We start from the raw sequence: 18472 nt of genomic DNA, 5'->3' as shown, positions 1-18472 counted from the left end.
AGATCACCGAGGGAATCGACAGTCGGCCTGGCTCTTGTGTGGTTCCATGGTGTAATGGTTAGCACTCTGGACTCTGAATCCAGCGATCCGAGTTCAAATCTCGGTGGAACCTTTTGTGGGTGGAATTGGTGTCTGGAATGCCAAATGGGAATTACCGCTGAAACAAACGGGGTGGGGAAAAAAAAGGCCACGCTTCCCTGACCGGGAATCGAACCCGGGCCGCGGCGGTGAGAGCGCCGATTCCTAACCACTAGACCACCAGGGACACGGAGGAAAGCCCTCTCCCGTCTGTGGCGTGCCCGCAGCGCGACCTACGTCGGCTCTGAAAGCGGGGCCAAGCTCGGCAATCTTGAATTGAGACAGAGACTCGTCCACCAGCGATTCTTAAAACTGCAGTAACCCGTTGAAGACACGACCCCGCCTGCCGTCGTCACTTAGATCTAACCCGCAAAAGAATCACTGCTACAACGGCTTCCGCGACACAATGGTCAGCCACCTGGGGGAGGAACCGTGGTATGAATGACTGGAAGGACACAACAGGGAAACCCACCAGGTTCAGTGTCATACAGACTAGTGTCGCTTGACAGACAAAACTTGCAGTACAAGATTTCTAAAGATTCTTCACAATCACTGGAGTTACAGCCATCACACATCGGTGGGTTAACACTCACACACACAAAGAAAACCAGATCGCCCAGCACAAAGAAGAAAACAAGACTTACACCAAGTTGAGAGCACTTTGCCGCTGGGGGAACGGAATAACGACTATCTTCGATATTGACGCCAGGCTTTCCCTACACAAGGCCAGAACCAGACCGCGATAAGATGGCTCCGGGATGCCCGCGCTGCTCAGGTCGAGCCCGTTATGCCAAAGCAGCCTGTGGCGGGCAATGAAAACACAAGCAGCCCGTGTGTCTGCTTCCTGGTCTGCAAAGGCTCTCCAGGAAAATCTCTCTTGCGCTTCTGCTGAACTGCTGCTTCATCTACGCAGGGGCCCCCGCCTTCTTAATCAAGGAGTCCAATGGCAGCATTTGTCGCAAGTGCTCGTCAGTTCCCACACAGTCGGGGAGGAGCCCGGGACTTGATGAGGACAACGACAGCCTGCTTGGCATTGTTTTCCTCGGCACCTATCAATTAACACAGCAGGGTGTGACGTCCCCGGGGCGTGGGGTGTGAGTGAGGGACAGGAAGCAAGCAAGAGACAGAGGAAGTCAAGAGCCACCACACCCTGTTGCTTGCCAGTAATCACACAACTATGGCCCTCAGCTGATACCCCTTTACAAGTGGGAGACCCTGCTCCGAGTCCAGCCCGAGTGCAAAAGGCCCCAGCGAGATTTGAACTCGCGACCCCTGGTTTACAAGACCAGTGCTCTAACCCCTGAGCTATGGAGCCACAAGGCTCCAAGTCCTGACTCACGCGCAGACAAACGTACCGAGTCAAGCAGCTGGCAACATGAGGGAGACACGGTGCCCGGCTCAGCTACACAGCGGAGAAAGCAGAGAAAGGACGCCACGGCGAAGCTGAAGTCTTGCACAGGCCCATGGAAGACACCGAAGATCACCGAGGGAATCGACAGTCGGCCTGGCTCTTGTGTGGTTCCATGGTGTAATGGTTAGCACTCTGGACTCTGAATCCAGCGATCCGAGTTCAAATCTCGGTGGAACCTTTTGTGGGTGGAATTGATGTCTGGAATGCCAAACGGGAATTACCACTGAAACAAACGGGGTGGGGAAAAAAAAAGGCCACACTTCCCTGACCGGGAATCGAACCCGGGCCGCGGCGGTGAGAGCGCCGAATCCTAACCACTAGACCACCAGGGACACGGAGGAAAGCCCTCTCCCGTCTGTGGCGTGCCCGCAGCGCGACCGACGTCGGCTCTGAAAGCGGGGCCAAGCTCGGCAATCTTGAATTGAGACAGAGACTCGTCCACCAGCGATTCTTAAAACTGCAGTAACCCGTTGAAGACACGACCCCGCCTGCCGTCGTCACTTAGATCTAACCCGCAAAAGAATCACTGCTACAACGGCTTCCGCGACACAATGGTCAGCCACCTGGGGGAGGAACCGTGGTATGAATGACTGGAAGGACACAACAGGGAAACCCACCAGGTTCAGTGTCATACAGACTAGTGTCGCTTGACAGACAAAACTTGCAGTACAAGATTTCTAAAGATTCTTCACAATCACTGGAGTTACAGCCATCACACATCGGTGGGTTAACACTCACACACACAAAGAAAACCAGATCGCCCAGCACAAAGAAGAAAACAAGACTTACACCAAGTTGAGAGCACTTTGCCGCTGGGGGAACGGAATAACGACTATCTTCGATATTGACGCCAGGCTTTCCCTACACAAGGCCAGAACCAGACTGCGATAAGATGGCTCCGGGATGCCCGCGCTGCTCAGGTCGAGCCCGTTATGCCAAAGCAGCCTGTGGCGGGCAATGAAAACACAAGCAGCCCGTGTGTCTGCTTCCTGGTCTGCAAAGGCTCTCCAGGAAAATCTCTCTTGCGCTTCTGCTGAACTGCTGCTTCATCTACGCAGGGGCCCCCGCCTTCTTAATCAAGGAGTCCAATGGCAGCATTTGTCGCAAGTGCTCGTCAGTTCCCACACAGTCGGGGAGGAGCCCGGGACTTGATGAGGACAACGACAGCCTGCTTGGCATTGTTTTCCTCGGCACCTATCAATTAACACAGCAGGGTGTGACGTCCCCGGGGCGTGGGGTGTGAGTGAGGGACAGGAAGCAAGCAAGAGACAGAGGAAGTCAAGAGCCACCACACCCTGTTGCTTGCCAGTAATCACACAACTATGGCCCTCAGCTGATACCCCTTTACAAGTGGGAGACCCTGCTCCGAGTCCAGCCCGAGTGCAAAAGGCCCCAGCGAGATTTGAACTCGCGACCCCTGGTTTACAAGACCAGTGCTCTAACCCCTGAGCTATGGAGCCACAAGGCTCCAGGTCCTGACTCACACGCAGACAAACGTACCGAGTCAAGCAGCTGGCAACATGAGGGAGACACGGTGCCCGGCTCAGCTACACAGCGGAGAAAGCAGAGAAAGGACGCCACGGCGAAGCTGAAGTCTTGCACAGGCCCATGGAAGACACCGAAGATCACCGAGGGAATCGACAGTCGGCCTGGCTCTTGTGTGGTTCCATGGTGTAATGGTTAGCACTCTGGACTCTGAATCCAGCGATCCGAGTTCAAATCTCGGTGGAACCTTTTGTGGGTGGAATTGATGTCTGGAATGCCAAACGGGAATTACCGCTGAAACAAACGGGGTGGGGAAAAAAAAAGGCCACACTTCCCTGACCGGGAATCGAACCCGGGCCGCGGCGGTGAGAGCGCCGAATCCTAACCACTAGACCACCAGGGACACGGAGGAAAGCCCTCTCCCGTCTGTGGCGTGCCCGCAGCGCGACCGACGTCGGCTCTGAAAGCGGGGCCAAGCTCGGCAATCTTGAATTGAGACAGAGACTCGTCCACCAGCGATTCTTAAAACTGCAGTAACCCGTTGAAGACACGACCCCGCCTGCCGTCGTCACTTAGATCTAACCCGCAAAAGAATCACTGCTACAACGGCTTCCGCGACACAATGGTCAGCCACCTGGGGGAGGAACCGTGGTATGAATGACTGGAAGGACACAACAGGGAAACCCACCAGGTTCAGTGTCATACAGACTAGTGTCGCTTGACAGACAAAACTTGCAGTACAAGATTTCTAAAGATTCTTCACAATCACTGGAGTTACAGCCATCACACATCGGTGGGTTAACACTCACACACACAAAGAAAACCAGATCGCCCAGCACAAAGAAGAAAACAAGACTTACACCAAGTTGAGAGCGCTTTGCCGCTGGGGGAACGGAATAACGACTATCTTCGATATTGACGCCAGGCTTTCCCTACACAAGGCCAGAACCAGACCGCGATAAGATGGCTCCGGGATGCCCGCGCTGCTCAGGTCGAGCCCGTTATGCCAAAGCAGCCTGTGGCGGGCAATGAAAACACAAGCAGCCCGTGTGTCTGCTTCCTGGTCTGCAAAGGCTCTCCAGGAAAATCTCTCTTGCGCTTCTGCTGAACTGCTGCTTCATCTACGCAGGGGCCCCCGCCTTCTTAATCAAGGAGTCCAATGGCAGCATTTGTCGCAAGTGCTCGTCAGTTCCCACACAGTCGGGGAGGAGCCCGGGACTTGATGAGGACAACGACAGCCTGCTTGGCATTGTTTTCCTCGGCACCTATCAATTAACACAGCAGGGTGTGACGTCCCCGGGGCGTGGGGTGTGAGTGAGGGACAGGAAGCAAGCAAGAGACAGAGGAAGTCAAGAGCCACCACACCCTGTTGCTTGCCAGTAATCACACAACTATGGCCCTCAGCTGATACCCCTTTACAAGTGGGAGACCCTGCTCCGAGTCCAGCCCGAGTGCAAAAGGCCCCAGCGAGATTTGAACTCACGACCCCTGGTTTACAAGACCAGTGCTCTAACCCCTGAGCTATGGAGCCACAAGGCTCCAGGTCCTGACTCACACGCAGACAAACGTACCGAGTCAAGCAGCTGGCAACATGAGGGAGACACGGTGCCCGGCTCAGCTACACAGCGGAGAAAGCAGAGAAAGGACGCCACGGCGAAGCTGAAGTCTTGCACAGGCCCATGGAAGACACCGAAGATCACCGAGGGAATCGACAGTCGGCCTGGCTCTTGTGTGGTTCCATGGTGTAATGGTTAGCACTCTGGACTCTGAATCCAGCGATCCGAGTTCAAATCTCGGTGGAACCTTTTGTGGGTGGAATTGGTGTCTGGAATGCCAAACGGGAATTACCGCTGAAACAAACGGGGTGGGGAAAAAAAAGGCCACGCTTCCCTGACTGGGAATCGAACCCGGGCCGCGGCGGTGAGAGCGCCGAATCCTAACCACTAGACCACCAGGGACACGGAGGAAAGCCCTCTCCCGTCTGTGGCGTGCCCGCAGCGCGACCGACGTCGGCTCTGAAAGCGGGGCCAAGCTCGGCAATCTTGAATTGAGACAGAGACTCGTCCACCAGCGATTCTTAAAACTGCAGTAACCCGTTGAAGACACGACCCCGCCTGCCGTCGTCACTTAGATCTAACCCGCAAAAGAATCACTGCTACAACGGCTTCCGCGACACAATGGTTAGCCACCTGGGGGAGGAACCGTGGTATGAATGACGAAGGACACAACAGGGAAACCCACCAGGTTCAGTGTCATACAGACTAGTGTCGCTTGACAGACAAAACTTGCAGTACAAGATTTCTAAAGATTCTTCACAATCACTGGAGTTACAGCCATCACACATCGGTGGGTTAACACTCACACACACAAAGAAAACCAGATCGCCCAGCACAAAGAAGAAAACAAGACTTACACCAAGTTGAGAGCACTTTGCCGCTGGGGGAACGGAATAACGACTATCTTCGATATTGACGCCAGGCTTTCCCTACACAAGGCCAGAACCAGACCGCGATAAGATGGCTCCGGGATGCCCGCGCTGCTCAGGTCGAGCCCGTTATGCCAAAGCAGCCTGTGGCGGGCAATGAAAACACAAGCAGCCCGTGTGTCTGCTTCCTGGTCTGCAAAGGCTCTCCAGGAAAATCTCTCTTGCGCTTCTGCTGAACTGCTGCTTCATCTACGCAGGGGCCCCCGCCTTCTTAATCAAGGAGTCCAATGGCAGCATTTGTCGCAAGTGCTCGTCAGTTCCCACACAGTCGGGGAGGAGCCCGGGACTTGATGAGGACAACGACAGCCTGCTTGGCATTGTTTTCCTCGGCACCTATCAATTAACACAGCAGGGTGTGACGTCCCCGGGGCGTGGGGTGTGAGTGAGGGACAGGAAGCAAGCAAGAGACAGAGGAAGTCAAGAGCCACCACACCCTGTTGCTTGCCAGTAATCACACAACTATGGCCCTCAGCTGATACCCCTTTACAAGTGGGAGACCCTGCTCCGAGTCCAGCCCGAGTGCAAAAGGCCCCAGCAAGATTTGAACTCGCGACCCCTGGTTTACAAGACCAGTGCTCTAACCCCTGAGCGATGGAGCCACAAGGCTCCAGGTCCTGACTCACGCGCAGACAAACGTACCGAGTCAAGCAGCTGGCAACATGAGGGAGACACGGTGCCCGGCTCAGCTACACAGCGGAGAAAGCAGAGAAAGGACGCCACGGCGAAGCTGAAGTCTTGCACAGGCCCATGGAAGACACCGAAGATCACCGAGGGAATCGACAGTCGGCCTGGCTCTTGTGTGGTTCCATGGTGTAATGGTTAGCACTCTGGACTCTGAATCCAGAGATCCGAGTTCAAATCTCGGTGGAACCTTTTGTGGGTGGAATTGGTGTCTGGAATGCCAAACGGGAATTACCGCTGAAACAAACGGGGTGGGGAAAAAAAAGGCCACGCTTCCCTGACCGGGAATCGAACCCGGGCTGCGGCGGTGAGAGCGCCGAATCCTAACCACTAGACCACCAGGGACACGGAGGAAAGCCCTCTCCCGTCTGTGGCGTGCCCGCAGCGCGACCGACGTCGGCTCTGAAAGCGGGGCCAAGCTCGGCAATCTTGAATTGAGACAGAGACTCGTCCACCAGCGATTCTTAAAACTGCAGTAACCCGTTGAAGACACGACCCCGCCTGCCGTCGTCACTTAGATCTAACCCGCAAAAGAATCACTGCTACAACGGCTTCCGCGACACAATGGTCAGCCACCTGGGGGAGGAACCGTGGTATGAATGACTGGAAGGACACAACAGGGAAACCCACCAGGTTCAGTGTCATACAGACTAGTGTCGCTTGACAGACAAAACTTGCAGTACAAGATTTCTAAAGATTCTTCACAATCACTGGAGTTACAGCCATCACACATCGGTGGGTTAACACTCACACACACAAAGAAAACCAGATCGCCCAGCACAAAGAAGAATACAAGACTTACACCAAGTTGAGAGCACTTTGCCGCTGGGGGAACGGAATAACGACTATCTTCGATATTGACGCCAGGCTTTCCCTACACAAGGCCAGAACCAGACCGCGATAAGATGGCTCCGGGATGCCCGCGCTGCTCAGGTCGAGCCCGTTATGCCAAAGCAGCCTGTGGCGGGCAATGAAAACACAAGCAGCCCGTGTGTCTGCTTCCTGGTCTGCAAAGGCTCTCCAGGAAAATCTCTCTTGCGCTTCTGCTGAACTGCTGCTTCATCTACGCAGGGGCCCCCGCCTTCTTAATCAAGGAGTCCAATGGCAGCATTTGTCGCAAGTGCTCGTCAGTTCCCACACAGTCGGGGAGGAGCCCGGGACTTGATGAGGACAACGACAGCCTGCTTGGCATTGTTTTCCTCGGCACCTATCAATTAACACAGCAGGGTGTGACGTCCCCGGGGCGTGGGGTGTGAGTGAGGGACAGGAAGCAAGCAAGAGACAGAGGAAGTCAAGAGCCACCACACCCTGTTGCTTGCCAGTAATCACACAACTATGGCCCTCAGCTGATACCCCTTTACAAGTGGGAGACCCTGCTCCGAGTCCAGCCCGAGTGCAAAAGGCCCCAGCGAGATTTGAACTCGCGACCCCTGGTTTACAAGACCAGTGCTCTAACCCCTGAGCTATGGAGCCACAAGGCTCCAGGTCCTGACTCACGCGCAGACAAACGTACCGAGTCAAGCAGCTGGCAACATGAGGGAGACACGGTGCCCGGCTCAGCTACACAGCGGAGAAAGCAGAGAAAGGACGCCACGGCGAAGCTGAAGTCTTGCACAGGCCCATGGAAGACACCGAAGATCACCGAGGGAATCGACAGTCGGCCTGGCTCTTGTGTGGTTCCATGGTGTAATGGTTAGCACTCTGGACTCTGAATCCAGCGATCCGAGTTCAAATCTCGGTGGAACCTTTTGTGGGTGGAATTGGTGTCTGGAATGCCAAACGGGAATTACCGCTGAAACAAACGGGGTGGGGAAAAAAAAGGCCACGCTTCCCTGACCGGGAATCGAACCCGGGCCGCGGCGGTGAGAGCGCCGAATCCTAACCACTAGACCACCAGGGACACGGAGGAAAGCCCTCTCCCGTCTGTGGCGTGCCCGCAGCGCGACCGACGTCGGCTCTGAAAGCGGGGCCAAGCTCGGCAATCTTGAATTGAGACAGAGACTCGTCCACCAGCGATTCTTAAAACTGCAGTAACCCGTTGAAGACACGACCCCGCCTGCCGTCGTCACTTAGATCTAACCCGCAAAAGAATCACTGCTACAACGGCTTCCGCGACACAATGGTCAGCCACCTGGGGGAGGAACCGTGGTATGAATGACTGGAAGGACGCAACAGGGAAACCCACCAGGTTCAGTGTCATACAGACTAGTGTCGCTTGACAGACAAAACTTGCAGTACAAGATTTCTAAAGATTCTTCACAATCACTGGAGTTACAGCCATCACACATCGGTGGGTTAACACTCACGCACACAAAGAAAACCAGATCGCCCAGCACAAAGAAGAAAACAAGACTTACACCAAGTTGAGAGCACTTTGCCGCTGGGGGAACGGAATAACGACTATCTTCGATATTGACGCCAGGCTTTCCCTACACAAGGCCAGAACCAGACCGCGATAAGATGGCTCCGGGATGCCCGCGCTGCTCAGGTCGAGCCCGTTATGCCAAAGCAGCCTGTGGCGGGCAATGAAAACACAAGCAGCCCTTGTGTCTGCTTCCTGGTCTGCAAAGGCTCTCCAGGAAAATCTCTCTTGCGCTTCTGCTGAACTGCTGCTTCATCTACGCAGGGGCCCCCGCCTTCTTAATCAAGGAGTCCAATGGCAGCATTTGTCGCAAGTGCTCGTCAGTTCCCACACAGTCGGGGAGGAGCCCGGGACTTGATGAGGACAACGACAGCCTGCTTGGCATTGTTTTCCTCGGCACCTATCAATTAACACAGCAGGGTGTGACGTCCCCGGGGCGTGGGGTGTGAGTGAGGGACAGGAAGCAAGCAAGAGACAGAGGAAGTCAAGAGCCACCACACCCTGTTGCTTGCCAGTAATCACACAACTATGGCCCTCAGCTGATACCCCTTTACAAGTGGGAGACCCTGCTCCGAGTCCAGCCCGAGTGCAAAAGGCCCCAGCGAGATTTGAACTCGCGACCCCTGGTTTACGAGACCAGTGCTCTAACCCCTGAGCTATGGAGCCACAAGGCTCCAGGTCCTGACTCACGCGCAGACAAACGTACCGAGTCAAGCAGCTGGCAACATGAGGGAGACACGGTGCCCGGCTCAGCTACACAGCGGAGAAAGCAGAGAAAGGACGCCACGGCGAAGCTGAAGTCTTGCACAGGCCCATGGAAGACACCGAAGATCACCGAGGGAATCGACAGTCGGCCTGGCTCTTGTGTGGTTCCATGGTGTAATGGTTAGCACTCTGGACTCTGAATCCAGCGATCCGAGTTCAAATCTCGGTGGAACCTTTTGTGGGTGGAATTGGTGTCTGGAATGCCAAACGGGAATTACCGCTGAAACAAACGGGGTGGGGAAAAAAAAGGCCACGCTTCCCTGACCGGGAATCGAACCCGGGCCGCGGCGGTGAGAGCGCCGAATCCTAACCACTAGACCACCAGGGACACGGAGGAAAGCCCTCTCCCGTCTGTGGCGTGCCCGCAGCGCGACCGACGTCGGCTCTGAAAGCGGGGCCAAGCTCGGCAATCTTGAATTGAGACAGAGACTCGTCCACCAGCGATTCTTAAAACTGCAGTAACCCGTTGAAGACACGACCCCGCCTGCCGTCGTCACTTAGATCTAACCCGCAAAAGAATCAATGCTACAACAGCTCCGATAGATCATGCACTCCTGTTAAGAATGAGGAGGGTTATAAATCAAATTTTGAAATCATTTTGAACATCACAAAAAGAGTACACCCTGAGAAACTTTCCTATTATCCTTATCTGGGAAGGGGGTCGGGATGCAGAGCATTTTCAAAATATCCCACGTTTTATGTTCTTTGGCAAAGTAACTTTGATGATGTTTATCTGTGTGAAAGTCCCCTCTGCTGCAATACCAGTATCCTCTGTTTTGCTGACAGATTTTACAAAATAATCTATTAATTTGGTTGACGAACTCTCTCTTCGAATTGCTTTTTTGTGTTTGTCTGAGTCAACGTGAGCTTGCAAGTCAAGTACATCTTTATTTGCCACGGAGACAAAAGTACCAGGCTTACACACCAATCATTCAGCTTTCCAGTCTTCTCTGCCACTTGGAAAACACAGAGATTTTTTAGCTCTGAATTTACACTTTCGCTTTGGCATTGTGTTTGAGGGTAGGGAAACGAGAAACAAAATAGGGGGCCTTTCGAGGGAATGCTTCTGCACTGCACAACTGAGTAAAGACACTGATATTGACTGCCCGATTTCGCTCTCTCATGACAATCATACATGTACAGTACAGGACGAGAACTGAATGACAACGTTCTCTCTTTCTAACTATCTTTATAACTTTTGTTAATTATTCTTCACGGTGAAAATAATGGGGCCGATATTCCCAGATATTTTTGGATATTTGAAAATTCCCCATGGACGGAGATATAAGGATCAAAATAGAGGACATGGCCGGGAAAAAACAGATGCATGGTACCCCTATTGGGCACCGACACTAGCTCTTCTGCTGAACCTGACACATACAGCACTGTCAGTGTTAGCAAGCGTCAGAAACGGCTACAAGGCTGTACAAGCCGAATTAACATTATGTATTATGTGTGTGTGGGCACACTCGTTCATGTTGGTCATTGAGATTTTCTGGGGTTCCTATGAGAAGATGACTTGTAGGTGGTAGTTGGATGCTTTGGTTTGATCAGGGGTGGTACTTGGTCCAAAACGTTTCACAGCCACTGTTCTAGACAATGTGGAGAGCAAAAAAACAAAATGTTAGCCTCTATACCGTGTATACATAAAAATGCAGATTTCACAAAGAGTTTGTTCAAATAAATTCTCCATTTTAATATTTTGTATATTGTCTAAGGAAATGTACCTTTTTTTTACATAGTAACATAAACCTGGTTACTCTTTTCTGACAAAAGGATGCCTCAACTTAAACTCCTGAGTCTTTTTTCATAAGCAGATTTTAAAGTTTTTTAGCACCTGCATGCAAACCCCATTTCTTGTTTACATCAAAACGCTCTGCTCCGTTTAGCAAACACGTGGGCTGGCTGACTGCACGGGGCGCCTGGTACCCTGATATGCACCTGTGTGCTGTCTATCTGGTGTCACTAATGGGCGAACATTTTGGATGCTAAACAGGGTGCGACAGGAGAACGTAGCAGGTATACTACGCCCTTTAGATGGAAACGGTAATACATTGCAAGACACGAGACTGTACTGTGTACTTCTTTAAATTATTTATTAAATTACTGTTTTGAAAGTGTTTTGCTTTCCACTAGTAAACTAAGTAATCGAGAGCAGAGAGCATCTAACAAATACTGCGCAGATGTTTTAGTTGACGGACTGTGGATCGCTTTTCCCGGCCGAACTATGAGACCTGTCTTTTGTCTCCCTGCGACTTGTTACAAGGAGGAACAAAACGCTTTCAGGCCGTCACTTTGGTTCGCACTGTTATCAGACACGAATAAATGCAACTCGTGTTGAACAGAGAATGTACAGGTACACGCCTTGGATAAATACGAAGTCGCCCATCAGCACGACTGACTCGCTCCACAAGGGTAGGTCGGTCGCCGTCAATACGGGATTGTTTATCGGTCTAATATCAGAAGTACAACAGGCGTGAAAACTGAAGCCTTTTGTTCAGGTGGTTTCGAATGAGAACGCCTTCAATTTAAAACACGGTGATAAATAGATATTGTAGCGCTTGCGGAGCGCTACAATATCTTATACAGTAAAATCATTTGAATGTAACGCACCTGCGAGCACTCCTGGGTTTTAGTTTTCAATCACCCCCCTCCGTCTTTTGTTACTCGGTCCGGTGCCCCTTTCCGGAACGGAAGCCCGCTGTGCCCGTTAGCGAATCATAACAGAAATAAACTTATAGAAAAAAAAATGTTATACTATATATATATGACAAGGTTAGAGAGCATGGAATGGAGCTACAGTTCATTTCCACCACCACTACCAACAACAACAATAAAAACAACAATAATAAAGACTTTACATTAGAACATTGTCTAAAGAAATTAAACGTGCAGATGCCTTCGGCCTTGCAGAGTAATTCAGGAATTTATTTCGCACAAAGATCTCCTCAAAACACTGAGCAGAAGAAAAAAAACAAGAAAACTCGTTGATTTTCAGAGGAGATACGAAATAAATAATGAGAACAGATACAAGCGGGGTTTAAATTCTATATTTCAAAATACGTGAAGCCCACCTGACCAGCACAAAATGCAGCATTTTAATCTTGCAAACCGGCAACAAATGATCTAGCAAGTACACAACTATATCCACTTAACAAACCCTTTTGTCAATTGTAAAGGTCTGAGAGCAGCGTTCTAACATTAGTCAAACTCGTTTTTAGCACACGACTCCTTCCTAAACTAGTGCATTCTTGACCAATCGGCAAGGAACTCAATTCAAACGTAACAAAAGTATCAGCTGGTGCCCTCTAGAGGTTATTGAAGTTGGGGACTAAAACCACAACTTCAATTTAGTAGCACATCACATTTGAACGTTTCCGAATATATTGTAAATGATATCGTCACTATGTAATGAACTGTCGCTTTATAATTATATGGATATTTAACTAAAATGCTTTGCAGAGACATTTATTAATGTTAAGGGTTTTTAATACATGGGCTTATTAATAAAAGTGTAATTTATTATTAATGACTGTATTTATTAGTAGCTGTATGTAGAGCCTTTAGTATGCGATAGTGAATTTTCAGATATCTCAGGAGTGAAGAGAACTGAAATCAATGAAATACATATTTAAATGGAGTGTAAGTCTTAAATGTGTTCTGTCACATCTGGGCGTCAGTTGAACAGATATGTTGTTTTTTCAGTCTGATGGGACTCTACATCTTGGTTTTTAGGGGAGATCAGGGATTTGGGTGTTTGGGTGTGCAGTGAAGAAGCTGTGGAGGCAAATTCAACTTAAAATAACCTTTATTGGCGAATTTTTCCAAGTGAGTTTTTGAACAGTTTTGACAGCTGCTGGCTCTCAATGGACTGGTAGGCAGTGAGAGGAAAGCAAAAAGCTGTTTTAAAAATCCAGTGGCTCAGAAAGTCAGGGGAACAGCAATAAACTGAAATGACCGAAAACCATCTGTTACAGAAGTCTCCTAAGTTGACCTTTGTTGGGCTTCATATATGCTGTATATATTACTTGTAGATGAAATCCACTACCATGTGCCATCAATGTATATTGCTATTTCTGTTTAAAAAAATAAAATTGCAAACACTGTTGGACTTTATCTGGTACTTTTTGTAACAGTTCACTAACTCCACTGCAAGGAATATGTAGTACATGATTTTATCATTCATTGTTCAACATACTATACCCATAACTAATTCACAACCTCAAAAAAGAGAACATCTACAAATAAAAAAAAAATCTTAGATGAAGTACAAAAAACGTAGCCCCTAAAGGTGTATAAGACTTGTACAAACACAAATGAAGAGTCTCCATATGAATGTTTATCCTTTATCAATGTAAATAAAAATAAAATAAAATGGAAATAAAAGCCTCTATAATCAGATACATTTATTTTTAAAACCATAGCTGTAACATGAGCAGCAAAATGGGAAACAACACCACTGGAAATTAATTAAGGGCTCTAAATCAAAGAGGTGTAGGAAGCAAACTCATCCCAATGCTTTCTTCTCTGTCACTGGTCAGGGGTCTCATTCACTTTTCTTCAGGACCCATAATGGTGTCGGGCATGAAGCTGCTCAGAAACATGAGAACGAAAGACGGGTCATAGACAAAAGAAGGCCACTGGCGCCATCTGGTTTGTTTGGTTGTCAGTAGTTAATTGATCCCAGGATCAATTGGAAATGTAGAAAATGATGACAGTCTCAATGTGCAATGAGTTATTAACAAATGCTAAAAAGCTGAGAAAGTTACGTTTTGTTAAGGTTTTGCTTGACACTAATATCTCCAGTGGATATTTCATGCAGCCCTGGTCAGTGTGAAGGGGGGGCTGTTTGTCTCTGCTTAGGTTGCTAGGAGATGGCCAGGGAGAAAGACATGTATCTGGCCAGCAACACTGAAGAAGATAACTGACCATTGTAGATGACCAGAGAAGTAGAACCACCTGTGCATGAACTGTCTCAGAGATGAGAAAATAAGTTGCTTCAGTTGATGACATTAGAGTAGCTCAGTTTGTCTCAAGTTCTTGCCATCCTGAAAAATGAATTAGGCATAAACTCTAAGCCACTCTCTGTTGGGAAGACATGTTTAGACACTCCTTCATTCCGGCTATATAACACTTTCTGTATTCTTTCCCCTTGCTGTGAGGACCCCCTACTTGATGGACTGAATAAGAGAAGTCTCCCAGCACATTGTGAAGTTAAAGCTGATCAGGTTTGCATATGGGTCACAGCCTGGTTTAATTGTGTAAGTTCTCAGATCTGGTAGCTTGGATTTCATTTCCCTTACCCTCAGCTTCAATAACATGGCTGGGTAGCTTGTTCCACACTCCTAAAAGCCTTTGAGTAACGAAACGCCTCCTGTTCTTAGTTTGAAATGCACTTCCCTGTAGTTTCCACTTGTGCTGTCTGGTTTGTGTGTCACTTCATATAACGTAGCTCCTAAACATCAGTGCCAATGTGCTATCGTATGACTCTGTAGAGCAAACATTCATTTCAGCTGTCTTAGTGGCCTTTGTGTCTCATCCAGCACTGCTTAGGAGGTGTCTCCAGCTTGTTCCCTTTGGAAAAGGAGGTGCAGCTGCTTGGGTTGACTTTCTTTACCTCTTCTTGCAGCCCAGCAGGGTCTAGCTCTCTCTCTGTCTGCTCAAGGGGTGCAGGGCGGTGGGCGTGTCTGCAAACAGATTGAGGTGTAGCCGAACCGTTGGGTGGGGAGGAAGGTGCCGTCTCTCCATGTTTACACAACGGCACAGCCCAGTATTTGCTCTTCTTATCGACATCAGTCCCAAAAGAATTTCTCCACAACACACTCTGATGAATAATGCTTAAATGGTAAAACCTCCGGTGGGCAATCTTTGCAGACAAGAGTACTCTATGGTCAGTCTGTAGTGGTTCTGGAGAGTTTTAAATATCTGGGAACACATATTGATCAGAGTTGAGTTTTTTAAGAAACCAAATCAGAGGCTGTTTTTAATTAAAAGACTAAAGAACTTTAATGTCAACCAAAATGTAATGGAGATGACATCTAAAAGCCTTGTTGAGAGCATCTTGGCATTTAACAGTTTGGTATGGAAACCTGGGGTTTATATTTATATCATAATACAGTACTCAAGGAATTGCAAGGAACATCATAGCTGAATCCACACACCCAGTCCATTCTCAATTCATAATACTCCCTTCAGGAAGTTGGTATAGGGCGCCAAAGTAAATAAAAACATTTGTAAGACGTCTTTCGTCCCATCTGCAATCAAACTGCTCAATGAATGTATGTAAATGTAGTCCCCCACTACCTATTTATGTATCACATACTGTTGTCGTGATTGCATGTACTTCTTTTATGATTTTATGTGACATTTATGTTTTGCACTTTTATGGGAGAATCTAAAGACAAATTTCCACAGTAGTGCACAATAAAGTATCGATCTATGATGATGACCCAACCTCTTCTCTGACGAGTGATAATGATGACCCAGCATATACCAGAACAGTGTAGACTGTTTGGTTGCTTGTTGTGACCAGAATTCCTTAATTTTTAATACTAGAAATGTGGAAGAATGAAAAAGATTATTATTTTCCCCATGTCATAATGTGTAATAAGTCCATTGACCAAGTTAATTCTATAAAAAACTGTATTTGTGAAAAACTATAACAGCAAATTTACGTACGTCAAAGGTTACAGGTTTTTGGTGTAAGTAGTCAGGTTCTGTCCGTGTTTTTCAGTTCTGTGATACAAAGCGTAATGCAGTATGGAATAACCATCTGGTGTAACAGTCTTTCAGGGCAACACAAAGCTATAATGCCTGTGCTCTGGAGGGTGTGTTCTAAGATAGTGGGGCAGCCACTTGAGTAGAGCTCTCGAACTGCTTCCCTTAAGAGTATATGTTGAGACTTGTTGTTAGTATCTCCTCTGATCCCTCACATGTCCTGGTGAAGAATACCTCAGCCTTTTTAACAGGAATTTTCTCAATAATAATTTTCTCACACTCTCAATCAAATGTCTCGATCTATAAAAGATTACACAGTAAAGGAGTACTGGTTGATGGGCAAGTTCTAATAGTGGATTATGTGCTGAAAGAAAGGGGCGATCTGTTAATTATAGTGGTTTAGTGTAATTGTATGTGAGTGGGGTACTGGTTCTGGTGATCTGGAGGAGTGAGCAAGGGACAGCTGCATAGGTGGAGATGGGGAGGAGATGGAATTGACATTGGTTATGATTATGATTTAGGACAGCTGAACTGGGCTGGCTGGTGTCACCTCTTCCAAACTTTTGTTGGAAACTCCATTTATCGTTTGTCCCCAGATAAAAAGACACAAGTTGCACACATATCGCCAGACAAGCGTGTGGCCTGTGCATTCGGATTCATTCCTCGAACTGAAATGAATGGAGCAGGAGACCGATGAAGACGTTCCTGCAAATCTGGGCTCAGCTTTGGAAGATGGATGCCCGGAAGCCTGCCTGCCTGCAAGTTAAGGAGCGACTCGACGGCATTGGCTTCACAACGGCGTCCTGACTCTCTGAACAACAACTCTCTGACTCACAGAACAACTCTGTTGGTCTGTGTCTGGATGGATCTCCCGGTTTTGGACATTGGATAATTCGTGGATTTGCTATGGACTTCCTTGGACTTGTTTGCCTTGTACACACCCCCCTGAACACCAGTGCACCTTGTACACGGGCCCTGTTTTCCTTCCAGCCCCTTTGCATGCTTTTTTCCCTGTGTTTTCCTCACTCCTCCCCAGATTGTGCTGTCTGCATAGGGTCCTGAAAGAACGCTTCATCACAGTTACAACAAATTCTCCATGCAAAGTTTTGAAATGATCAGTGAGAATTATGTTAGGGTTAAGGCTAAGTTAGGTAAAAAAATCAGGATGCCTTCCAATTCATTTTATGTGTAACCGTGTGATTAAGGAGTGGATATTTGAAATCTGACACTGAAATTGGTAGCTGTCGCTTTAAGACACGCACGTATGAGTGACGTCAGTGCGCCAGTAATTGTGGAAGTGGACATCATAAAGTTGAGCGTGGAGTGTGGCTATGGGTGATGTGAATGCAGAGGTAAATGTTCAGAATTTAGTTGATGGTGTAGCTATCAAAAATGAAGTTTGGAAATCCTTGAAAGAGATGTACTGTATATTGTCGATATATGAGGGGAGGGTGACATATTAGTTAGACAAAATTGGTGGATGTTTAGGGATGAGGTGATCCCGACTCCCATGAGGTTCCAGTGCTTTGTGGGTGAGTTTGCGGGAATAATGTCCGTAATGGTAAATGGTCATACATAGTTTGCATTTCTTTAACCATTGTTTGTGGAGGAAATGATTTGTTTTGTTTTTTGAGAATGACCTTATTCTGTTTAACTTGTTCAGAGCATGTTAAAAGAAGACTGTGATATTCTGTGCGTCTTGGATTAGACGAGATTAAAGTGAGTAGTTTTGTTTTTATATTTCTGTGATGTAATGGGACCAATGAAGAATGTGGCATTCAGACTAATGTGGTGTATTTCTTTCCTTAGGGAAATTGCCACTACCATATTTTTTTCTTTGTCTTTGTTATTTTAGTAGCACTTTGTGCATCCTGGTGTGTGTATATCTCCATGTATATCTATGTGAATCTTTAGGGTTAAAGGTTACACTGCATCCAATCTAAGTTCTGTAACAGAAAATAATACAACCACTCATTTGTTATGATTTCATGCAGATCCAGAGTAAAAAGAATCCCCATTTAAGTTTATTGTAGTACGGTGTGTACTTTCCCAGGCTACATATGGATTAAAGGGCAAGGTTATTTGTGTTCCTACTGTACATTCCCATTTCAGTTTATCAGTAAGTGGGACAGGAGACTGAACTTTATTTTAATCAGATTGTTATTCTCATTACAATATCTCCATTTTCAGAATAAGGCAAATGGGAGGGAGGGGGGGGGGGTCACAAGGAGTTAATTGTCTTAGTCGTGTGGACTATCGAAGCCAAGTTAATTGGAGCGGAGGAACAGTTCCTGGCATTAGGACTTAACTTGGTGAAAAGTGTTTATCCAAGCCTAAACATTCGGAAGAAAAGCACAGAGTGAGGACAGACATGTGACTGCAGCTCCACACAGACACACAAACACTTGCCACTGAAAGTCTCTGTGACTCCATCCATTACTCTCACCCACCACACTCTGGGATTTCTTAAGTCACAGCCAAGGCCATT

At 48.1% G+C, this 18472-nt stretch overlaps 1 long non-coding RNA gene and 20 other non-coding genes across 21 annotated transcripts; 8 read left to right on the top strand and 13 right to left on the bottom strand.

The window, feature by feature from the left end:
- Positions 1 to 40: 40 nt before the first annotated feature.
- Positions 41 to 112, top strand: trnaq-cug (transfer RNA glutamine (anticodon CUG)). Its single transcript has one exon. It is a non-coding gene; the product is annotated as a tRNA-Gln (tRNA).
- An 81-nt stretch (positions 113 to 193) lies between these two features.
- On the bottom strand, positions 194 to 265 carry trnae-cuc (transfer RNA glutamic acid (anticodon CUC)). Its single transcript has one exon. It is a non-coding gene; the product is annotated as a tRNA-Glu (tRNA).
- Positions 266 to 1320: 1055 nt separating this feature from the next.
- Positions 1321 to 1393, bottom strand: trnat-ugu (transfer RNA threonine (anticodon UGU)). The gene has a single exon. It is a non-coding gene; the product is annotated as a tRNA-Thr (tRNA).
- Positions 1394 to 1595: 202 nt separating this feature from the next.
- Positions 1596 to 1667, top strand: trnaq-cug (transfer RNA glutamine (anticodon CUG)). Its single transcript has one exon. It is a non-coding gene; the product is annotated as a tRNA-Gln (tRNA).
- Positions 1668 to 1749: 82 nt separating this feature from the next.
- On the bottom strand, positions 1750 to 1821 carry trnae-cuc (transfer RNA glutamic acid (anticodon CUC)). The gene has a single exon. It is a non-coding gene; the product is annotated as a tRNA-Glu (tRNA).
- A 1055-nt stretch (positions 1822 to 2876) lies between these two features.
- trnat-ugu (transfer RNA threonine (anticodon UGU)) lies at positions 2877 to 2949 on the bottom strand. Its single transcript has one exon. It is a non-coding gene; the product is annotated as a tRNA-Thr (tRNA).
- A 202-nt stretch (positions 2950 to 3151) lies between these two features.
- Positions 3152 to 3223, top strand: trnaq-cug (transfer RNA glutamine (anticodon CUG)). Its single transcript has one exon. It is a non-coding gene; the product is annotated as a tRNA-Gln (tRNA).
- An 82-nt stretch (positions 3224 to 3305) lies between these two features.
- On the bottom strand, positions 3306 to 3377 carry trnae-cuc (transfer RNA glutamic acid (anticodon CUC)). Its single transcript has one exon. It is a non-coding gene; the product is annotated as a tRNA-Glu (tRNA).
- A 1055-nt stretch (positions 3378 to 4432) lies between these two features.
- Positions 4433 to 4505, bottom strand: trnat-ugu (transfer RNA threonine (anticodon UGU)). Its single transcript has one exon. It is a non-coding gene; the product is annotated as a tRNA-Thr (tRNA).
- A 202-nt stretch (positions 4506 to 4707) lies between these two features.
- Positions 4708 to 4779, top strand: trnaq-cug (transfer RNA glutamine (anticodon CUG)). The gene has a single exon. It is a non-coding gene; the product is annotated as a tRNA-Gln (tRNA).
- Positions 4780 to 4860: 81 nt separating this feature from the next.
- Positions 4861 to 4932, bottom strand: trnae-cuc (transfer RNA glutamic acid (anticodon CUC)). The gene has a single exon. It is a non-coding gene; the product is annotated as a tRNA-Glu (tRNA).
- A 1053-nt stretch (positions 4933 to 5985) lies between these two features.
- Positions 5986 to 6058, bottom strand: trnat-ugu (transfer RNA threonine (anticodon UGU)). Its single transcript has one exon. It is a non-coding gene; the product is annotated as a tRNA-Thr (tRNA).
- A 202-nt stretch (positions 6059 to 6260) lies between these two features.
- Positions 6261 to 6332, top strand: trnaq-cug (transfer RNA glutamine (anticodon CUG)). Its single transcript has one exon. It is a non-coding gene; the product is annotated as a tRNA-Gln (tRNA).
- An 81-nt stretch (positions 6333 to 6413) lies between these two features.
- On the bottom strand, positions 6414 to 6485 carry trnae-cuc (transfer RNA glutamic acid (anticodon CUC)). The gene has a single exon. It is a non-coding gene; the product is annotated as a tRNA-Glu (tRNA).
- A 1055-nt stretch (positions 6486 to 7540) lies between these two features.
- On the bottom strand, positions 7541 to 7613 carry trnat-ugu (transfer RNA threonine (anticodon UGU)). The gene has a single exon. It is a non-coding gene; the product is annotated as a tRNA-Thr (tRNA).
- Positions 7614 to 7815: 202 nt separating this feature from the next.
- trnaq-cug (transfer RNA glutamine (anticodon CUG)) lies at positions 7816 to 7887 on the top strand. Its single transcript has one exon. It is a non-coding gene; the product is annotated as a tRNA-Gln (tRNA).
- Positions 7888 to 7968: 81 nt separating this feature from the next.
- trnae-cuc (transfer RNA glutamic acid (anticodon CUC)) lies at positions 7969 to 8040 on the bottom strand. The gene has a single exon. It is a non-coding gene; the product is annotated as a tRNA-Glu (tRNA).
- A 1055-nt stretch (positions 8041 to 9095) lies between these two features.
- On the bottom strand, positions 9096 to 9168 carry trnat-cgu (transfer RNA threonine (anticodon CGU)). The gene has a single exon. It is a non-coding gene; the product is annotated as a tRNA-Thr (tRNA).
- Positions 9169 to 9370: 202 nt separating this feature from the next.
- On the top strand, positions 9371 to 9442 carry trnaq-cug (transfer RNA glutamine (anticodon CUG)). Its single transcript has one exon. It is a non-coding gene; the product is annotated as a tRNA-Gln (tRNA).
- Positions 9443 to 9523: 81 nt separating this feature from the next.
- trnae-cuc (transfer RNA glutamic acid (anticodon CUC)) lies at positions 9524 to 9595 on the bottom strand. The gene has a single exon. It is a non-coding gene; the product is annotated as a tRNA-Glu (tRNA).
- A 7520-nt stretch (positions 9596 to 17115) lies between these two features.
- LOC148656135 (uncharacterized) lies at positions 17116 to 17924 on the top strand. The gene is made up of 3 exons (XR_015940800.1): positions 17116 to 17516; positions 17648 to 17707; positions 17794 to 17924. It is a non-coding gene; the product is annotated as an uncharacterized LOC148656135 (long non-coding RNA).
- Positions 17925 to 18472: the final 548 nt, after the last annotated feature.

This window comes from Lepisosteus platostomus, chromosome 8 (assembly GCF_059453375.1).
Source record: "Lepisosteus platostomus isolate fLepPlt1 chromosome 8, fLepPlt1.hap1, whole genome shotgun sequence".
NCBI lineage: Eukaryota > Metazoa > Chordata > Actinopteri > Semionotiformes > Lepisosteidae > Lepisosteus > Lepisosteus platostomus.
Note: the sequence above shows the minus strand (reverse complement) of the source record. Positions and strands in the feature narration are given on the sequence as shown.